The sequence below is a fragment of the Vombatus ursinus genome, unplaced genomic scaffold (assembly GCF_900497805.2).
Source record: "Vombatus ursinus unplaced genomic scaffold, bare-nosed wombat genome assembly UNPS02014778.1, whole genome shotgun sequence".
Classification (NCBI taxonomy): Eukaryota; Metazoa; Chordata; class Mammalia; order Diprotodontia; family Vombatidae; genus Vombatus; species Vombatus ursinus.
Genome location: NW_020954556.1, coordinates 23596550 through 23607294, shown reverse-complemented (window position 1 = coordinate 23607294; position 10745 = coordinate 23596550). Strand labels below are relative to the sequence as shown.

The following is a 10745-nucleotide window of genomic DNA, read 5'->3' as shown; positions in this document are numbered from 1 at the left end:
CCCTCCTTCCCCCCCCCCCCCCCCCCCCCCCCCCCCCCCCCCCCCCCCCCCCCCCCACCCCCCCCCCCCCCCCCCCCCCCCCCCCCCCCCCCCCCCCCCCCCCCCGCCCCCCCCCCCCCCCCCCCCCCCCCCCCCCCCCCCCCCCCCCCCCCCCGGCCCCGGGCTAGGAAACTGCAGGGTTCCGTCCAAAAGCAGACAAGTTGTTTAGAGGTTTGGGTGTTGTGTGTATGTGTGTTGCTCAAAGTGATCGTCCTCCCTCCCTCTCTCCTTCCCCATTCTTCTATTAAGAGTTCAGGATTTGGTTGTGTTTTCATTTTGTTTCTATCGCCACCCTACCCCCTCCTTGAGGCTCGTCCCTTTCTCCCCCTTCACCCCCCTAGAGCATTTCCAGGAAACTCAGGCAGGAAGACTTGCTATTAGAAATCTCCGAAAGAATTGCTTTTAAAAGTAAATTCGACGTCGTCTTCCACATTTGTTTCTCTCTCTCTCTCTCTCTCTCTCTCCCCTAGTCTGCCTCCTTTCGCTCTTTATCTCCCATTCCCTATCTCCTTTCCCTTTCCTTCCTTTCTCTCGATCTCCCACTCTCGTACCCCTCCCTATCCCTCCTCAGAGTCTAGGGGAAAGCAGAATCTCGGATTCGACTGCCATCTTTTGGGGATTTGGAAAAACTACTCGGTAGGAAAGGGAGAAGAGGGGGCGGAGGGGAAACCTCCTTATTATCCTGTGTCGGAACTGGCTCCCTTAATCTGATGCTTAAATATTTGATGTGGAAAAATTACCCATAAAATTAGTTACTAACAATTTCAAATTGAAATCACTTATCGAATTATAAACGCATTAAAGCTGTATGGATGATATTAGGAGTTACTCTGGAGGCAACGTCTGTCTCCTTCCAGCAAGGCGAGCAAAAGAAAGTTTTGGGAGAGACACGACACCCTCCCCGGGGAGAATCGAGAAGGAAGGTAGTTGGGATGAGAAGGAAGGTGGCTGAGATGCAATAGGAGTGTGAGGTGTACGGGGAGTGAGGCGGGGATGATGGAGAGCAGAAGCGACTCCTGGGAGACAGCTACTCGCTAAGGGAGAGCGAAGGCGAACCCAGGAGGATGCTCTGTCGCGTTCTTTTCCTCCCGTATCCTGGAGAGCAAGGAAAAGAAAGGAGGGATAAAGGCTTGGAGTGGGTGGATAAGTGGAGAGTCCTTCTCAGGAAACTCTTGCTAATTAAATTAGTTTCTGAACGGGGGGGGGGGGGGGGAATTGTACCAGAAACCTAACCAGTCCACTCACTTCCCTATACACTGCAACATTCTAAGTAAGTGTTGGTTGTCTACTGGAGCGCTGGCAGGCTGGTCAGGGAGGGAGGGAGAAGGGACGAGTATCGAAGCTGTCAGCCATACATAGGCTTCAGGACCAGTCCTGGGGCAGAGGAAGTAACCAGACCTGGTTTATCTGGCGAGAGCGAGAGGGAGAAAAAGGCTCACGCGCAGAATCAGCAGACCTTGAAATCTCCAGGCATAAACCAGAGGAGATATACGCTGTACCTGACCTGGTTTGGACCTGATACGGGGCTCTGTATCGCCAGTGATCACAAGGGCAAAGGCCCCTGTCCAAATGTAGAGGGTAATCAAATTGTCTCATTCCCAACCTTCAGCTCCACCCATCTCCCCCTACCCCTAAAATGTGAAAGAAAACAGACTGAGCTCAGACTGGGCTGGAAGTTGACTTTGTCTCTGGGAACAGGGCGACCCCTGGTTATGTGATTCAGGTTGCAAGGAACTGTTGCTTCCTGGGGAGTCGCTGACCAGTGTGCACCCTAGCCTGAAAGAAAGTGCCAGTGTTGTGGTTGGGGCTATATAGATAGATGGGGGCGGAAAGATGTGTGTGTGGGGGGGATGGGTGGGGAATAGATGCTTACGCTCCAAAAAGAAAAGTCTGGCGTTCATTTTGCTTCGGTTACTTTGCACACAAACATCTTAGAATGGGCTTCCGGAGTAATAACTGATCTCCTTCAATTGAGGAAAAAGTAGTCTGGGCTACAACTACAAAACCAGATCATTCTCCACAGAATCGCATGCATTTCATCCCACACTGATGCTGTATTGTGCCCTTACCCACATGTTAGGAGAACTGAATGTAGTTGTGTGTACTTTTATGTCCCTAAGTAATTACATTAAAAAAATAAACCAGCCTTAGCAATCCCTCCGCCACCCCATTTTGGATCTAAAGTCAACATAAATGATTGTTAATTGGTGGTGGAGGTGATGACGAAAACACTTCGTGCGTCCATCTGGATGCAGGTGAAGTGTTGAATGTATAGGAGTGAGGTAGAGGAATGAAGAGACATCAGCTGTTATCTTACTATATTTCTCCTTCCTCCTTCTCAACTCGTTTATTTTTGGGGGGGAAGAGGGGGGATCCGCGGAAAGGACTTCCAGGTTGAAGAAGCTGCAAATTCAAATGATGAAAAGAATCCAAGTGATAAGGAGAGAGACTAGAAATGGAAGGAGGAGGGAGTGTGGAGACGCTATAGAGAAACAAGAACCTGAGGGCATGGGAGGTGGGCCATGAGGAAGAAGGTGGTAGTCGTAGGAGGCTGTAAGTCCTTCCCCAGAACCTGTCACTCCCCTCCACCTTTCTGAAACGTTATCTCCCAACTCGAAACTGAAGTGGAAAAACAAACACAAACTTTACTGAGAAACCAGTTTGCCAACGTGTTTGGAATTTAAGGAGTCTTTGCGAGGAAAACTCATGATCTTGGGCTGTGGAGTATGTGTGTATGTGTGTGTGTGTGGGGGGGGTTGAGAGGGAGTAGGTCACATTCATATACTGGAGAGACTGGGGTTTGACACCCTTTGCATATCTCTGCTTCCCGCCTCTGGACCCTCTCAGCCCCCACCCCGTCCAGGCTCAAGCTTGATCTTGCTGGTCTTTCAAGTTCAGCCCACTTCCAAAGAATTTGGTAATGAGAACACGGGAGAAAATGGATTTAGTTTTAAACCAGTCTCGCATCGATCTCCTCTGTAATTCTTGCCCCCTTTCTACTGGCGTTACACTCACCTGTACCCTAAAGCATTAAGATCATTACGGGAGAAATGATCTTAATCTCCAGGCAGAAAATAAGTCTTGGGGACTTCTCCGACTTCACAAGCAGTGAATAAAGTACTGCTTAGCTGTCCCTTTCAGACTCCTTAGTGTGATTTGAGTAGTGGACTTGTGTGTTTGAAACAATCCCAGACAGGAAGGAATATGTGCATGGATGCTTGCGCGGGCACGTGCTTCTTTGTCTACACTAGGGTTTTCAGTTATCTGAAATCCCTAGTGTATTTTCATTGAGTTCAATGAATATCGGAATCGGAGCCTAGGAATATCGAGTGGTGTGGCTGCTCTCTTTCCACTGCCCTTTCCATTTTTCTCCTTTCACTTCCCTCTTTTCCCTCTTCTCCTATTCCCCTCATTCTTCCTTCATCATCTTCCCTCCCTTCCTCTCTCGTGTAACTTTTTTTTTTTTACCACCACCACCATCACCACCACTACCACCACCACCTCCTTCTCCTCTTCGCTGAGAACCTAGAGGGATGCCAGTAAGCCATTTACTCCAGATAGCATCCCATTTCCTCCTCCTATAAAATAGCCTCAGGTACTCTGATGGGTGAATTACCAGGACTGACCTCAGCGCAACAGCCCTGGGAGGACAGCCCATCTTCACCCTCCAACCCTCATTCCTCAACCCTATTCTTGGACTCGCGAGAGCAACTGCTTCTTGTAAGAGTAGCGACCTTGAAGGCTCTGCTGAGATGTTCTAAAGATCTAGCTCTTCTATCTGGGGAGAGCCCTAGACACGTTTAGATCAGGTTCTTAAAAAAAAAAAAAAAAAAGAAAGGAAGGAAGGAAGAGAGAGAGAAAGAAAGGAAGGAAGGAAGGTAGGAACTAAAAAAAAAAAGAAAAAGAGAAACTAGCATTTACATAGTCCGTACAAGGTTGGGCACAGAGCAGGGTTATGGGTAGTTGGAGAAAGGGGGCGGGAGCGGCGAAGGAACCAGAACTAGCTAATAATTCTTGAAAATGTGAAACACAAGGTCTTGTTTGTCTTGGGTTCAGTGAGGAAGCCTCAGTTTCCCTGAAATTATCAGGAAAGCAAAGAAATACGATGTTATAACTGTATAAAAGCAATATTTTTATTTAATCTGGATTTTGGGGACCTTTATTTTCAGGTAGTTAAAAAACTGAACAGCGGGCTTTGTATGTTATTTGGTGGAAAGCTAGTGGGGGTGGGTTAAAGCCCCCTTCTCTAGCCTTTAATGTCTGAAATAACTAAATGCCTGTGTGGCAGCTGCTGCTAGAGCCAAAACTAACTCTTTGGAAGAAGGAAAAGAGTGAAAGGCAAAGAAAGACTGTTCATTTTTTTCCTTTGGTGCCGTTTTGGATGTCATCTGTTTCCTTGGCGACTGTGTTCAGCCCCCAAAGCCCCTGGGCTCCTGGATTGTTAGAAAAAAAGCATGCTATTTCTGCACCGTCATTTATCACTGTCACCACATAATGATTCCCCTTGCAGCTCCTTATTGATGTTTGTAATTGCATTATCTCATAAAGGGGGATGATCAATGAAACCGAGCCGTGCATTCTGGGGTCAGAGGAAGCCAAAGTACTGTTTGTCCCCTTTAATACAACAAGTACTCATTATCTTTAGGACTGCATTCAAAAAATGATCTGATCTGGTGCTGACCCTGTCGGACATCCCAACACTTTCTAAAACGCAGTTTGTGTAACCTTTTGCTTAAATGCTAAATCAAGTACCTGTCTTGCATTTCAACGAAATGAGCTGCAACAATTGAATGAGGAAAGTATTTTTTCCCCTTGGGGAGAGGTTGGATGATCTTCAGAAGCATAGAGTTTTGTACTGTAACTGCATAGACCTATATAAGAAACAGGGGTGCTGAAACAGGGCTCCAACTTTTCTAATGAAGGAAACAATTTCGGGGAGAAAAGGGAAAAGGACATATCTGGAAGCATTTAAACGCGTCATCCCTAAAAGATCAGAATAAAACCACTTTTTCTTTCATGCAGTCCAATTTAATTAATAAGAGCTGCAAACTAGAATAATTCTCCATGAATCTCTCATCTACCTTCGCTTTTTGTAGAATCATATTAGAACTCTTCATTTTAGATAAGTGATTTTTTTTTTTTGTGCTTCTGGTTTTCGCCACGGGGGAAAATAATTTTGACTCTGTTGCATCTGAAAATAAGCAACAAACTCCACCAAATCAAACGAAGTCATTTGACAACTGTGGGGAGTATTTAGTTAAATGGTAATCACCCAGTGACATTGAGTTGGCTTAATCTCATGGAAATCAAGTTATCTTGTCGAAGTGAACTACAATAAAAATTCAAAAGGAGCAAAGGAAGGTACAAGCAAAATTTTAAACTAAACGTACTACTGATGTGTCATTGACCGGGCAGACGCGATTTGTTAAGCCTGGACTTGAGGGGTGGAGAGGGAGTCCGACACAAACACATGATATTAGGCTTGTCCAAAAGCTTTGGGATATACAACACGTCTTCCGTATTGGGTTATCTTTTTTTTTTTTAACTGAGTGAAGCTGGAGAAAGTGAACCCCATCCCTTTCAGCAAAGCAGGAAGGACAGGGCTAACACCCTAAGAGAAGTCAATTCGAGCAAAGATTTTTATTTTTAATATTCAAGTACAGTTTTATTAAAAAGGCTACCAAGACGAAAATTTCATATTCTAAAAAGGAACCAAATAATTCCGGATGTGAATTTTGAATTTACGGCAACAATTCCTAAATTACACTATCTTGTGTAAAAGAAAGATTAAAATAATAACAAAACAACCACAGAAACCCAGAGCTTCAAAATAGCCAAGAGTGCAGAAATTAAACAAGCATCTTCAGTGAATTTTAGACCTGGTGAGATATAAATGTGAAATGAGATGTTACATAAAGACATAGAATATTCTCATCTAGAATATAGCTTCCATTAATAAGTCAAGATAGTTCTAATTGCTTAAAATCCACTTAATTAATTGTATAAATCCTTCAGAAAGATTTCTAAATGCATTTTTAAAAAGAAATTCTGTCATTGAGAACATATTAGGGGTTTTGCATTAATTATTTCACGATATGCTCAAGCAGCAATGAATATACGGTGGAAGCATCGACAAGCATATATTGAATCTAAATCCTAACTAGTCTTTAACCTAAAACACTAAAACACTAAAAGGGAAATGAAACTTTGGATTTTGTCAGATTATAAAAACCTGTTTGTCAGACAGTACTCACACGAATGAGTCCTATTCGTCCCCCCCCCCATTTTAACCAATCAACTCAGCCTTTCACTAATACTGTCAGATATTTGGCATCATGCATTTTTCTATTTTTAATATTTAGTGTTATAGCCCACGGTTAAAATAATGAAAAATTAGTCTCGTTTCAGAAATTATTTATTTATGGAACGAACATGATTAAAACATAAACACACACACAAAGTGCAGCTGCAACAAAAAAAACTTGATTTATGGTTATTAAATCTTTGATTGCCATGTTAATGTTTCTTTTTCTACCTTTCATTTGCATTTTAATCTATCGAATCTTTACAATTTTGCTGCCTCCTATTTCAGTGACTGATTACAGATCTGAAATAAGAAATATGAAGCCTAGCTTTCTTTCCTTGCCCCCAAGCCCCCACCTCGAAGTTTCTGACCCCCTCCCCAAGCTAATACAGGCAGGACAAATTAATCCTGCTCTTTCAAATGTCAAAGATATAAATTTAAAAACTGTTTTCTGTCCCAAATGTGAATATTTTCCCAGTCGGTTGTTTTAGAGTCACAAGAGATCGTCATTGCAAAATGCAATTACCAGCTAAACACACGCACAGCAGCGGGGATTTAAAAGGACGGGTTATTAGAGAGTTAAAGAAAGGTGAGGAGTTCATCACCCCTCTTTCCTCATCCCTAGGCACCTCTCCGGAGCTCTCAGGAGTTTGGTTTCAGTGTTAAGTCTGTGATCTAGCAATGTGGTCTCAGGCACACAAACAAAAACAGGGCTGGTGGGGGCTTGTTGTGAAGTCAATTTGGTGACAAAAGCATAAAGACAAAAGTCGCAGCTCTATTTGTTTTCTTTCCGGGGCTAACTTGTCTGCCCCCCCCCCCCCCCCCCGCTTTGGCTCCTTACTCACTGTCCTCCTCTCACCTCTTTTTTTCCCCTTCTTGCTGCTGAGATAAGGTAGTCATTAAATCTCCGAGCTTATTGTCTTTCCCTTTTGTGTGTGTGGTCATTTTGAGAGTGAGTGAAACCAAGTGTATGGTGTCAGTTAATGAAGGTGGTTTAGTAAGAAGTGGCATGGGATGGATGTTGGCCTCCACCTTTTCCCATCCTGGGATGGATGAAGGGCTGCTGAAGCTCAGGAAGACACTAGCCAATGGTGCCTGCCGGATAGATTGCGATTCTGGAGCGCTGGGACTTGAGGGTGAGGGGGTTTAGCAAGCTACGTAGAGAGGAGAGGTTGGCGAGCTGGGGGATAGAAGACATAGCTAGCCCCTCTTGGCATTTCGGCTCTTGGAGAAATCGTCGGTCCTACTCTATCGCCCACCCTGAAACCCAAGGGGAAGAAAGGCGAGTTGAGTAGAAACTCCTCTATCCCTTCAGCTTAAGGAGACGGACTTTCTGTTCATGGACACTGAACGGTTCTCTTGGACTGTGGGTGGTGGTGTTAAATCCCGCGGATGAACAGCACACCGCCTCCTCTGGAACGCTTCGGTATGTCCAATCTAAGCCCCAGTTGAGGAGGTGAGGGAGAGAGTAGAGGGAGAGAAGGGAGAGGAAGATATGAAGAGAGAAGAGAGGTGTGGGGAAGAGAGGGGGGAGGATGGAGGGAGGGGGGAAAGAGAGAAAGAGAGGGAGAGACAGAGAGAGAGAGAGAGAGAGAGAGAGAGAGAGAGAGAGGGAGAGTCTGCGGGGGGGGGGATGAGGAGGGAGGACTTTAGGGGTAGGTCTTTTTGAAATATTCATTATATGAATATCGTCATACGCGAAACGACTACAGGGAAAAATAGAAGGGGGGATCGGGGCAAGCCAAAGCTTCATGGGAGAAGGGGTTCCCCGTTTTTTCCAACTGGATCTGATAAATAATTGAGAAGAAAAAATGAAAGCACATTTCGGAGTTCTTTTCTCATCCTTCCTACATCCATCTTTTCATGTGCCCGAAAAAAGCCACAAGCCCCTTATTTCAAGGTGGAAACTAAACAAGCACGGGGAGCACAGCTCGTCCTTACCTGGATTTAGCCAACTGGACTTCGCAACTTGAAATCCCCCCTTTTCCCATTTAACCTGGCCCTGGGCTCCTGGACCAGAGGCTCCCTTAATTAGAATGGAACCATCAAGGGGTTAAACCAAGAAACCACTTGATGGAGGCCGACCCTTTGTCTTGAACGGGATCAAGCAATGGAGAAACTGGAGGAAAAAACGGAAAGTCTAGACAGGAAAACTTATTGTGTTCACAAAGTAGAAAAATGAGCAGAACGCTGTGTACCTCAAAGGGTGAAGATAGATCCTTGTAGACAAGTGGAAAGACAAGACTGGGAAGATTTAAAGTGAAAGAAACGGGAGATTATTAAGAAAGTAATAGTGAAGTGTCCCATACACTACAGTTTTATTGGTGGGTAGTAACTACCCGATTTATTTATTGCCAGGGCTATATAATAGAGATAATGACCACAAACTCAAGATAAATTCTTAGGTGCACAGCTGGTCAATTCTTTTTTATTTAAGAGAGTAATCCTGAAGGGTAAGACTCATCTTCTTCTCTTCACAAAGATTTGTCTTGCTTTTTACAATACTATAAACATGACATGCAAATAAATAAGTGGTTCTGGGTGTGTGTGGGTAGGCCTACAGAATTTATTTCAGGTGAGGGAAGAAAACATACTGAATATGAATTTCCACCATAGCTATGGGGTGAATCCTCCCCTCCTTGCTCTACCTCTCCCCCCATTCTCTTATGACAGGAGCAGAGAACATCCACGGATAAAACATTAAGGTGTCATGTCTTAACTCCTTGTTTGTTGATAGATGGGACTGGGGAAAACTATGAAGCCCATTCCCAAAGTGAGCTGTTTGCTAGCAAGCTGTTTAAGGAATTCAGATCTCCAAAGTGAGATTACTCTAAATCACTACTTTTAATTATGAGTTCAGGAAGGGGTACGAGCAGAATGTTTAATGTCCTTTTGAAATACTCTAAGGTGGGGACAAAAGTTTTTTCCCCCCTCTCATCTCCCATCACCTGGGCTGATTTATTTTAAAAAAGAAACTACTATGGCTTCTCAGGCTTCCCAGAGCTTCCTTTGACCCTTCTACTCATGAACCCTCCAAGTACTCCTCTAGCCAGATAAAGGCATTAAGAATGACCTTCGTAGTTGACTGCCAAGGTCAGAACAGAGTAGGCTGCCTCAGGTGTCAGCATAGGCTCAGCTAGCTCAGCTCCTCTCCACCTGATGTGATCTGATCCAATAATAGTCACTGTGTTAGCCTTTAATGAGGCACCCTGTGAGAGCTTATCGGCCCCCACCTGCTCTCCTCGATAATACCAACAGATTCAGAGAATGCCAAAATGAAGTCAGCATCCTCTTCCCATTTTCTTTTTTTATGTTCAGAGATATAGTGTTTCAGTCTCACAATAACCACTTATATTCAGGGCTTCCTTTGATCCATATATGGTCAGGAAAAGCACCTGACAGTGACTGTGATGAAAAAAGGAGAGGAGAGACAGAGTAGGAGAGGGAGGGGGGAGGGAGAGGGAGAGAAAGACAGAGGAAGGGACAGAGAAAAGGAGGAGGGAAGGGGGAGAGAGAGAGAGAGACAGAGACAGAGACAGACACACAGAGAGTGGAGGGGGAGTAAAAGAGGGGGAGGGAGGGAGAGAGAGAGAAGAATAGGCTCATGCAATTTGGTGGTTTGTGTGAGTGATGAGATTATAAGGCTGAAAAGTGAGAACAATCCTCTTCAATCTTTTACAATATCAGTGGCATTCAAGCACTACTTTATTTTTGAACCAGAGTATCTGTTTCCATGATTTCCATAAGCACATAAATTATAATCTTTAGATCCTTCAATATTTCTTTCTGTGCTTTATTAAATGTTATTGCAGAGGCCATTTATGAACTGGATGATTCAACTTTTAATCTTGCGAACAGTAATGTGTATTCCACTGGGTTACCTTTTCCCCAAATAATCTAAAAATAACAAAAAGAAACTCGGGATAAGGCACGAAAAATGATGTGCCTTTTATGGTCCGAATGACAACCTCTCTGTCTCACTTCAAAGGAAGATAACCTAATAGTTTCCAGAATTTTTGAGTAATTAAGCTACATTAGGGGTTTTTATATAAGTTTATTCACACTAGACCTTTTATTTTAGGATAGTCAGAAAGATACTTAAAATAATCATATCAGGTAATGATGATTTAACAAAGTGAATGTCATTCTTTTCAATAAAATCATCAGAGAATGTAAACAAACCTAAGTTTACTTCCAGAGTACATTCAGGGTAAGTGGAAGTCATTATGTATAATTAATGCTGAAGGGAAAATGAACATGTAATAGGTTCCAAAGATTAAACCATCTGTAACTATCAAGGAAACTTTCAGAAGTTTTCTCCCCCCCTTTAAAAAACCTGTAACAGGTCCATTTAAGTAAGACTTCAAATAAAAAAAAGCCCAACATATACACATCAAGCAAT

General features: G+C 43.8%; 1 long non-coding RNA gene across 1 annotated transcript in view; it reads left to right on the top strand.

Moving 5' to 3' along the window:
- Positions 1-7305: 7305 nt before the first annotated feature.
- The window catches only part of LOC114045193, a 37835-nt gene continuing 34395 nt past the window's right edge, over positions 7306-10745 (top strand). The window contains exon 1 of the long non-coding RNA XR_003569349.1: positions 7306-7769. This is a non-coding gene — a long non-coding RNA (uncharacterized LOC114045193). The remainder of the gene's footprint in view (positions 7770-10745) is intronic.